Source organism: Scardinius erythrophthalmus (assembly GCF_964197995.2).
Source record: "Scardinius erythrophthalmus genome assembly, chromosome: 22".
Lineage (NCBI taxonomy): Eukaryota > Metazoa > Chordata > Actinopteri > Cypriniformes > Leuciscidae > Scardinius > Scardinius erythrophthalmus.
Window position 1 is genome coordinate 9,275,170 of NC_138242.1, and position 11,525 is coordinate 9,286,694.

The 11,525-nt window shown below is 35.3% G+C and overlaps 1 pseudogene across 1 annotated transcript; it reads right to left on the reverse strand.

Moving 5' to 3' along the window:
* Window positions 1-3,518: 3,518 nt before the first annotated feature.
* LOC308682815 (baculoviral IAP repeat-containing protein 2-like) lies at window positions 3,519-10,034 on the reverse strand (annotated as a pseudogene). The gene is made up of 2 exons: window positions 9,980-10,034; window positions 3,519-5,137 (listed from the first exon to the last, which is right to left on the reverse strand). The product of its transcript is annotated as a baculoviral IAP repeat-containing protein 2-like (transcript).
* Window positions 10,035-11,525: the final 1,491 nt, after the last annotated feature.

Consider the following 11,525-nt stretch of genomic DNA (forward strand, 5'->3'; position numbering starts at 1 on the left):
CGCCAACGGACAAAAACAGTGAGAAATATACGTACGCCAGACATGAAATTGGCGTGGAGGAACGCACATTCTCGCGTTAATTTCACTGTTAGTACATACGACCGTGAGCGTGAAAGCTGCCGTACGCAAAGTTTTTGTGCGTACGCAAGATTGATACATGAGGTCCCTGGACCTGTTTAACGCGATTTCTTCACGAGCCGGCGGATCGTGTGGAATATACGTTTCACTTGTCTGAAGGACGCGCGTATACATATGTTTATGACAAAATCAACAGAGAAGTCAGACTAGTTAACGTGGATAACGACGAACGATAGGCTACACCATAAATTCAACGGAGGACCCTGATTGGATTTTATTGTATACAGAGTATGGAGAGATTTAAAAGATGATGGAAGTGAACCGGTTTTCATAGCAGAGTGGGCTGGATTAACCACGGGTACAAGATAGCCTACCGACTTCTTGCGGATTATATATATAAAAAAAAACACCCAGAGGATTACGTTTACATACTTTGCAGTGATTTTGGAATGGATGTACCCGAATGTTCGTGACCTATTTCTGAGGATGAGCATTTAAAATAGCCCACTACGATTTAAAATTCATGTTTCAATTAATGGAAGGTTTTGGAACAGATTTTTTCTAAAATCACGTAGCTTTTTTAAATGGAGCGACGCATTTGGATCTGTTGATGGATATACGCACCAATAGGATTAACGGCTGCAGCGAATGGATACCCAAAGAAAAGCATCGATTGGCTGAATACATTTTTGTGATTATTTAATCCTTTCTACTTTGAATTGCCAGTGTATAAATTGTGTTATATAAATAAATTTGCTATGCTTTGCTTCGTCTATGTCACAGGAGAAATTATATTTAATTTACAACTCTGTACACTCAAACACCCACCTCACCTCACCTCACCCCACCCCACCCCACCTCACCCCACCTCACCCCACCCCACCTCACCTCACCCCACCTCACCTCACCCCACCTCACCTCACTTTTGGACTGAGCCCTCCAATGTGGGAAAATTCCCATGGTCCACATTTAAAGTTGTACTTTTCACAATCACATACAAAAAAGACATTAAAACAATGTTTATCACTAAAATACAAAGGGTGGTAAACACACATTTGTAAAATGTTAAAAAAGTTTGAATTGCAAACATGTTCTAGAATTAAAACATCTAAAACAACATGTATTAAAATTATATCAAGCAAATAGTTCTATTTTCTAACATACATTTGAAGAAAAGTTGTACTTTCACAATTACATAGTGTTTAAAGTCATTAAAACGTTGTATAAGTTGAAAATACATTTGTAAAATGTTAAAACGTTAAAAACTATGTGCTTTAAACTTTTTTTTTAAAAAAAGCAATGTATTGGGTAACAGATCAGCGACTTGTTTTTAATTAAAGAAAAGTTTTGTTTTCCATATATATGTAAAACTTTTTTAAAAACACTGTTTAAAGTTAAAATGCAATTGTTTAGTATTTGTACATTTTACAGCGTTATCTGAAAAAAGTTACAATGTGGTCCTTCACATACAGATTTAAAACCTGTTAAAAACTAAAAAAGTCAACGTTAAATCATTTAAAACAAGTTATAGAATGTCTTTCACGAATGACTTTTAAAGATAGCCTACCAGAAAAAATGGAAAATTATGTTCTTAAGCAATGTTTCAAATGTGAGCATTTAACATATCAGACAACAACAGTTAAAAAATACGTAAAACGAATAGTTTTTAAGCAAAACCTTTTAACATTACAAATCACACTAAACTTTTGGCATTAAACATGCAAAAGTAGTTAAAATATGTCTCAAACTATTTTTAAAAACATTAATACAACTCTTGCTTTACAAAAACTGGTATTACACTAAAACAAGGCACACAATTTAATATTTCATTTACCCCTAAAGTGGGCATAGTTATTTATTTATTTTTACAGACCTAAAATCATGATGCTTCAAAGTATGGATTGGAAGTAAATTACCAAAGACACAAACGACTTAAACATTTGTGTGTTGCAAAAGCAGAAGCCTATCTTCTTTAAATAAAGATTCACCTTTATTTATACTTTAATTTCTTAAAACAATCTGGTGACCTGCATTATTTCTGTGATTACTTGATTAGTAATATTGCGAGAGGTTTCCTAACACGTATAAAAACTCAGATGTGTTTGTGACAAACACGTCATCTTCACTTAGAAGACTTTTTTTTTTTAAATGTATGACTGAACCCATTTTTCTTCTGAACAACTTACATTTCATATGAATTACCTGAGCCATTTAACAACCACAGGAAATGCATGTTGATTTCTAAGTTTCAGACATAATGCAAACATCCAATGTTCGAGAAAGCTAATATTGGTGTAATCTTTGTGAGATCTCACTCACAAACGCAAAACTTTGTGTCGGGTGATCCACACATAGCTTTACTAAAAGAAAATATTATGGAAGTCATTTTCAAACTGTGAGGGGGCTATGCTTCAACATGTAATTATACCATATTTTATATATTAATATCATGGTTCCATGTTGTTTTAATGTTTGTTTGTTTGTTATTAACTAATACCTTTTTTAACTAACACTTCAACATCCTGCACAAATTAAAGAAACGTATGAGCTAAGGATGTTCTCTGACCCCAAATAAACGGGTAATAGAGTGTTCACAATCTACAATATACAGTTAGATATTCTCCTACTTCGTATGTGTGTAAATAGTTGTGCTTATGGACTAACTTTAAAACATAATCTTTATACAGAGTCACACGTGTCCAAAACATCCATGTAAGATTCAAAAGACCCAAACCTCTAAGAAAAGAGGCTTTTATAAATTCACAAAAGCATGCAAATGATGACCCTGTTTTACATTTTGTATGTTGGACCGTATGTTTTAGGTGAAGACTTTTCATTGAGAGCTGTCTATAGAAATAAATGACAATTAAGAATTTAAGTGATAGTCTTTCTGTTTGACTAAATTGATACTTCATTTAGTGCAACTTTTCCCTCTATGAATTACACAAAGTGCATGCTGTTTTACACTTAAACTATTACAACAGAATCACATCTGACTATTGCACTGAGAGAGGCATATTCATCCAAGCTCGAGGCTGTTAAACAAAGTTCCACACTTTGGTAAAACCTAAATTCTAGAGGTCAACTGGGTTAAAAGTAAATGCATCATGAGTCATTTAAAACAAATACAGAAAAGCCACTATAGTGATCAGTTTTAGCGTTTGAATTGACATTTTACACATTACACTGTTTACATCTTGTTTTTGTACTGTTTTTGCAAAAAGTGTATAGTCACAGAGCGTGGTCAAACATGTTCATATAGGAATGTATGAAAAACATGAACAAATATTGCATAAAGAGAATTAAATGACGGTCCTTCTAGTATGAGAGTGTTTAAGACTAAACAAATCATATTTATTTTAGAACATCTTTCTGCTATATACAAAACATTGACGTGAAAGTTGAGTATTACACTTTAAACTTGTCTAACTATTACACTTATTTTGTTATTATTACACAGTTATTTTGTGTGTGTCACTAAACAACATGGTTAAGCTAATGAATTACAGATGATACGTGGTATTTTTACGTGAAAGGAGGGAAAGGAATATTTAACATATAAAAATAAAAATATTTTAACCTATCGTCAATTTCAATTGTTAGATAAATCATCTAACAATCAACAGTTATATGTGAAACAATTAGAGTTGGTGTAAATTTGAACATCCAAAAACTGTTGTTACTTGGATGATAAATATCTTCACTTTATGATAGGAAAGTACGGACAGCGCCTTTGACCAATCCTCTACATATGGGGCACTTGCGCAGAGAAGGTGCACATTCTTTGCACACAACTAGGTGACCACAGGGGATGAAGACAATGTTCACTTCCTTATCCGTGCAAACTTTGCATGTGCGCTCCTCTTGAAGTCTTCTTAACTGTTCCTCCATAGGCAAGTCTGTAAGATCTTGACTCGGGGATGCAGCTTCACTTGTCTGGGCCATCAGTTCTCTCAGCAGGCAGACATCATTCTTCTTGATCCAGTTGCGGAAGACCTCTGCTGCTGTATTTCCTTTCGACAGGACTAACTCAATGAGCTGCCCTGTCTGCTGCTTGACTGTAGTGCAGTTACGAATAATGTCATACTCTTTCTGTGAGATGATGTTCTCCTCTAGAAGATGGTCCATTAAGCTCTGCACGCTTTTTAGCTGCTGTGACATGGCAAGATGATGTTTCTTAAGAAAAGTAAGAAACTCACTTTCTCGCTCCTCCTCTCTCTTCTCATCTTCAGCACTTAGTAAATCAGACATCAACTCTTGAGCGGTTTTGTAATTTTCTCCACTTGCGAGAATTTTGCTTTGAATGGTTTGCTTCACCAGGCCGCGCTCAAATCCCATCTCTAAACCAGACTTCACCACAGGATTGTTCATCATCACTGCATCCTCTGAACGGTCTTCTCCAGGACCCAGGTGTACAACAGGTGGATCAACAAATTCTCTTGAGTTGCTGTCTCCATTAGTCAATAGATGTTCAAATAGTCTTGGAAATCTTGCTTGAATCTGATGAACAAACTCTTGGCCCTTTTCTTCCAACAGGTATTCACATCTTGGAAACCACTTGGCATGTTCTACCCATGGATCATCACCAGGCTCCCAACATCTGAGTCCACCACCACAACAAAAGCACTTCACGTCATCACGACGACCAACATAGTAAAAACCAGCCTTAGCCAATTGGTCTGGTCGAACACTTATTCTTGAGGGCCAGTAGACAAATGTGTGCAACCTTTCTTCACACTGTTGCATTGCCGCGTTAGATACATTGGAAAGTTCGGATGGAGTTACTGTAGCAAGAGTCCAATTCTGAAAGGTGTCAAGGAGTTCCTGTTCCCAACGCATGTCAGGACTGTGACAAGCCGGAGGTTGCTGGTGAGACATATCCTGGTGAGACATATCCAGGTTAAAGTATACCCACCCCTGCTCCTCCGTTTGGCCTGAAACGGATGGCGTGGTGGTCGATGTTACGGGTGTCGCAGGGGCTGTAGGATGGCTACGTTGCGAAGCGGGGAAAAGGCAGAGTGAGAGGACGACAGGAGGTTGGCGGTGGGTGGGGTAAACTCTGGATGAAGACATAAAAATGTGACCACAGGGCGTGTCCACTCAAGCCCTTCTCTCTGCGGGACATCCCATGACTAGTAGTCATCCATGACAGAACACATAATCTTATTAAAAAAATGTAATGAACTCCTGAACAGATAGAAGGTCGACGTAGGGGGTATGTGGTTCCTCCCCCTATGAAGCAGGAACCGATGCTATAAGAACAAAAACGAATTTTGTTGAACACTACAAAATGTCCTTTCTTCTGTTCTGTTCTGTACACAGAGGGCAAATTAGTTGTATCATTTGAAAAATCACCACACATTTTTCAGAGACGCAATGTGCCTTGGTGGTCCGTGACACAGCGCATCCAGGCGTGGTATGGAAATGGTTGCCACCTCAGGAATACAGTAATTAAAATGCAGAAAACATTCCGCAACTCTTTACAAGGATCTCTGAAATATTTTATAAATATTTTTAATTATTCTAAATATTATTATTATGTATACTATTATAATAATATTTTTATGAGCTCAGACACAACAGAAAAGTTTGTCATTTTTTATTTATTTATTTATTTTTATTTCAACATTATACAATCGAGTATACATTGAAGTAGTGAAGAAAATGATAGACCGGCAAACCGGGGTTGTGTGCGAAGTCCTGAAATATTTATCAGGACAACAGCTCATCCCGCCCCGCTGGAGGGGTTGTCATCATGATGCCGTAAACAGCTGTATAGGATTACATATAATGCCACATTGAATCAGAAGTAGCGTCATGGAGAAGTTATGCATATGCCACCGAGAGATGTCTATAATTACACCAAAAATTTACATATATAAATATACATATATTTTTAAACATATGCATGGGTGAATTGTACGCCATAAGTTCTGTAACAAGCATGTAGAAACTAGTTAGGATGTATTTCATTTTGCCTAGGCTTTAAGTTCATTTTACCAACTATTAAGATGTTAAAGTTTATAGACCTTTAGCGCATTCAAATGAATTGAGTTAAAATTAAAACGTGATATCAGTATAGCATTACCGAATTCAGGGGTGTTTAGCTTCAATAGTTATCAACCACCTGCTGATTTTAATTTTTTTCTTCAAATAAAAGTAATTTCCTGATAAATCATTGTACACATACATGTGTTTTGTTGTATGCACAGATTTTGAGGGTCGCTTATAGAAAGATGTGCCCTTGTGTTTGTTTCGCGGTATTTTTAAAAACATAGCCTAGCTAGATCTACATAGATGTTTTACACGATAAGATATGTCAGAGAACCGTGTGCGGCATTCTATATCCGCATAAAGGGTTCAAATGTAAAATATACATTTTAGCGCTATTTAAAAACTAAGACGGTAGCCTATAATAATATAATGTAAATGTCTCACGTCAAGATGATGGTTTAAACCATAATTTTATCAAATCAAGTCAATTCATGTGAATACTGTCGTATATGAACAAAGAGAAGACCTAGAGTTCACTAACATTAGGCCTACAGCTAACCCAGCTAGCAAAAAGTCGTCTATTAGACGTTGAATAGACGTAAATCTTCAACGTCTAATTACGGTCCGCTGAAGGATGAAAATGAAAATTGAAAAGACGTCAAATTTGTCCGACTTTTCAACGTTGAAAACAGGTCAATCTTCAACGTCTAATTACGGTCCACTGAAGGTTGAAAATGAAAATTGAAAAGACGTCAAATTTGTCCGACTTTTCAACATTGAAAACAGGTCAATGTTCAACGTTTACTCGATGCCTATTGACAATTGTCAATTCTCAAGTCCCAACACATTACAGATTTACATTTGGCAGACGCTTTTATCCAAAGCAACTTACATTGCATTCAAGATACACATTTTGTCAGTTCTTGCTTTCCCTGGGAAACGAACCCATGACCTTGGCATTGCTAGCGCCAACACTCTACTGTTTGAGCTACAGGAAAGCTACATTAACATGCCATTAACCTGACATTAACATGCCAATTAACATTTTACATTTAAACAAATAAGAGCGAATAGCTTTATTATACTTAAAACAGCACATTTTAAATAAAATATAGTGCAATAAAACACAGATTTCACATTCCAAAAGCACATTCCAAGAGTCAACACAAAACACAACTCAGAAAATTTACAATACAAATGTTCACACTTTGCGACCTCCACCTCCAACTCTCCCGGGAGCATGTTTAAGTTTCTCAGCCATAGCAGCCCTGATTTCAACTTCTGTGGCAGTTTTACTCCACTTCACTTTAATGGTCCATTACTGCCGCCAGCTGGGGTGTGGTAATTCTTTCCAAGTATGAATCCTCATTGCACGTACAGTTTCAATGTATTTTTTTATAACTTTGACGGAATATGTAAAACTCTTTAAATTTATTTGAGATAATAATGCACATGGTTTGGTAATTTGTTTTCTCCGTTGTTTTAGCATGTAGGCCTATAACAGACTATCCTAGCTGTCTTAGATCAGTTGATAACACGTAGTCAAACAGTCCGGCCGAAACTACTTAGTTGAAATCACGTCGTAAACCAGTCCAAGGCGGACCGACTTATTTTCAACCATATTTCAACGTTGAAAGACGGTAATTGTTTACTGGGAACTGTAGGAAACAGATACGCCTCAGGTAATATGAAATGTAAGTTGGTCAGAAGAAAAAAGGATCAGTAATACATTCAAAAAGTCTAAGTGAATACAATGTTTTGTCACAAACACATCTAAAGCATTTTTTACTCGTATGAGGAAACCTCTCGCAACATTACTAATCAATTAACCACAGAAATATTGCATGTCATCAGACTGTTTTAAAGAAATTAAAGCATGAATAAAGATGAATCTTTATTTAAAGAATATAGAATTCTGATTAGCAACACACTGATGTATAAATGTTCAAAGTCGTTTGTGTCTTTGGTAATTTACTTCCAATCCATAGCCTACTTTGAAGCATCTTGATTTTAGGTCTGTAAAAATAGAGAATAAAAAAGAAATAACTATATGACTAACTGAAAAAACTAAGGACACAAAATTGTAGATTTAGTTTACCCTGTTTTAATACCAGTTTTTGTAAAGCAAGAGTTGTATTAATGTTTTTAAAAATAGTTTGAGACATTTTAACTACTGTTGCATGATATGTTAATGCATACACATTGTAGCGGTCACTTGGAGGATTTACGGCAATTTGAGGTAGAATGACAACTGCTCATGTACGTAGAGGGTATGTCCGTATGAGATGCGTGAGCTGTGCAGAAGAGATATAACGCTATACCGACTTTTGGTCTCTTCCTATTATTCGCCTTTGTGAACAGAGTTGGATGTTTATTTGTGTACTTGTATACGAATAAAACCCCACGCATGTTGACGACAGACGGCTCGTGCACCTAGAGTTATTATGTTTAATCATTTACCAACATTTAAATCTGTAGCTACCTCTGCACACGTGAATTCTGATGCGCTCGCGTTGGGGAGAGTGTTAGGTGGGCGGAGACTCGCTTCACAGGCCAGTCTATTTCTCATTCGTGTTGTGCTTTCGGAGCGCAAAGAGATATTTTAGCTAAAAACTAAACAAAACTTAGCAGCAAATCGTATTGTTAAAAAGTTTTACTTAAAAACGTTGTTTGATATATATTAAATGCTCACGTTTGAAACATTGCTTAAAAAACATAATTTTAAAATTTTCTGGTATTTAAAAGTCGTTCGTGAAAGACATTCTATAACTTGTTTTAAATGATTTAACGTTGACTTTTTAGTTTTTAACAGGTTTTAAAATCTGTATGTGAAGGAAAACATTCTAACTTGTTTTACATTTTTCTGATAGGCTACGTTTTAAATACCACACCTTTGTATTTTAACGGTTTGTACCATTTTAAAAAGTTGTATGTGAAAGTGTTACATGTCTGTGAAAAAAACTGTTTGCCTATCGCTTACGTTTCACGGTTTTAAAGTTTAAAGCACAGTTTTGAACAGATTCATTATTTTTTACTCCAAAACGCATTCTTAAACAATGATCAGATTTCTCCATTGGGAGATGTGGATTATCCTATCGAAGAGAGAATAAATCAGTAAGTTAGTGAATATTTGTTAACTTCACTAAAAGTCCAAAATGAACTAAAACATGAGTTTTTATTTTTTTATAAATGTTATTTAGTGTAATTATAAACAAATCTAGTGTAAGGCTCGGCTTCACACATGATCTATACTCATTCATGTTTCTAGCGTCGATGAGTGATGTATAATACGGAACTTAAAACTAAACGTTAGTAGCATATTGTATTTTAGTTGATGTTGTTTTGAACACTTTTTTAAATCTGTATGTGAAGGACCACATTCTAACTTTTTTCAGATAACGTTGTAAAATGTACGAATACTAAACCAATGCATTTTAACTTTATACAGTGTTTTTAAAAAGTTTTAAATATATATGGAAAACAAAACTTTTGTTTAATTAAAAACAACTCGCTGATCTGTTACCCAATAGGCCTACATTGCTTCACTTTTTAAAAAGTTTAAAGCACGTTGTTTTTAACGTTTTAACAGACAAGTGAAAACTATATATCACAGAATCTTCCGGCTCGTGAAGAAATTGTGTTAAGCATGGCCCGTGCGTTCCTCGTTTTTTTCGTGGAGCTAAAGTCAAATCTTCCATAGCTTCAGCAATGTTTCTCTCTGGAGTTTTCGGAGGGGCAGCCATTGCCATTGTAGATTATCTTGTAAGATCACAGGTAGTATTTCACTGTAAGTTTGCGCTCCTTTTTAAACATCTCATGTGACTGTGACGTTGTGGGGAGGGAGGGAGGGAGGGAGGAATTCCCACGTGACGTCATTTTTTACACACACCCTTAAATCAAAATTGACCTCTCAGCTTTGAGAGGGGTGTGTTAGGGGGTGTGGTCTCTTCGAGCCGTTGCATCGGTTTTCTTTGGTCATTTAAGTTCGGCCACCAAGATGACCGGATGTGTTTTCAATTTGGGAGCTTGAAGGGAGTGTGGGAGATTCCCACGATGACATCTGTTGTGGGTGGGATAGGGGCGGAGTTTGGGTCTGTCTCTCTGGAAGGGTCAGAGAGCTTCATTTCTGACTGGGCTCCGGAGTGAGAGGACGCTGTCCACTCTGCTCCACTACAACAAAACACTTTTGTATCTTTTAAACTCTGACTCCTTTAACAATTGGTATGTAAAAACGTAACACTTTTTAACAGTGTTTGTGTTTTATGTAAAAAGTTTTACAAAATACTGTGTGAAAGTTAAATGCTTACAAGTCAACATTTTAAAAATTATCTTTTTGTCAATGTTGTTTTAATGTTTTAACATCTCATTTTTTAATAACTATTTTTAGAGAAAAAATGCAATTTCAACTCATTTCATTAATGTTTTAATGTTTTTTAACCTTAAAAGTTTAACGTTTAAAGTGATGAATGTACATCTGTCTTCTTTAATAAAAAACACTGATCTCACACTCTTGACTATGTTTTTATTTCTTAAAAAAGTTTTAAATATACACTGTTTAGAACTACTGAGCGTGGGAAATTTCTCACGCTTCAGATGTTCAACCCATAAGGAGGTGTGGCGTAAGTCCGATTTTCCCACGGTGTGTACGTACAGCCCATAAGTGGGAGGAGCTAGCGTGGGAAATTCCCACGGTCAAAGGGGGCGGGGCTTAGAGGGTCATAAAGCAATAAACCTGTCAAAAGTTTGATTGAAAGGACCCTCCATTCTCTCTCACAGCTTGTGCAATATATTATTTACTTGTGTTTTAAAAACCAAATCAAAAACTTTGATTCACGCTTATTTTTATTTTTTTTATCCTTGACTACAATAATTTTGACAGGAAATGAATCCCATACACATTCTTAAATTACATACTTCATACACAGTAGTTTTTTTTTTTTAGTTTTGTTATATTACAAATTAATTTTCAATGCTGTGTTTATTCATGTGTTTCTCTGTTAAACCTGTCACAAAAATGTTCCATATTTTAATTAAATTTCATTTTAATTAAGTTATATATGTTATATTTTCACAGTTATATTATATCACAGTTATATTTTGCATATAGAAAGCCGTAAACTGTAAAGCATTTATACACATAATGGTAACATTTCTGTACTGCTTTTCTTTAATTTTTTTTTATATAATTTCAGAAAAGTAGTATCATCTTCAGATGGGTGTTTCTATATGACTGATTTTTATTTTTTTTTCTTATGGTAGATTTCATTTAATTGGTTTATTTAAAATATTTAATTTAACCAAGTATATATGTGAGTTTGTAATATAGGCTACCTCATAACAGACTGATTTTCTTTGGAAACAGAGAAATAATGTTTCTCTCATTTGTAGATATTAATGCTACCATATTTGGAATAAGAAGTGCAAGATTTTAGATTTAGATCTATTTAGATGCA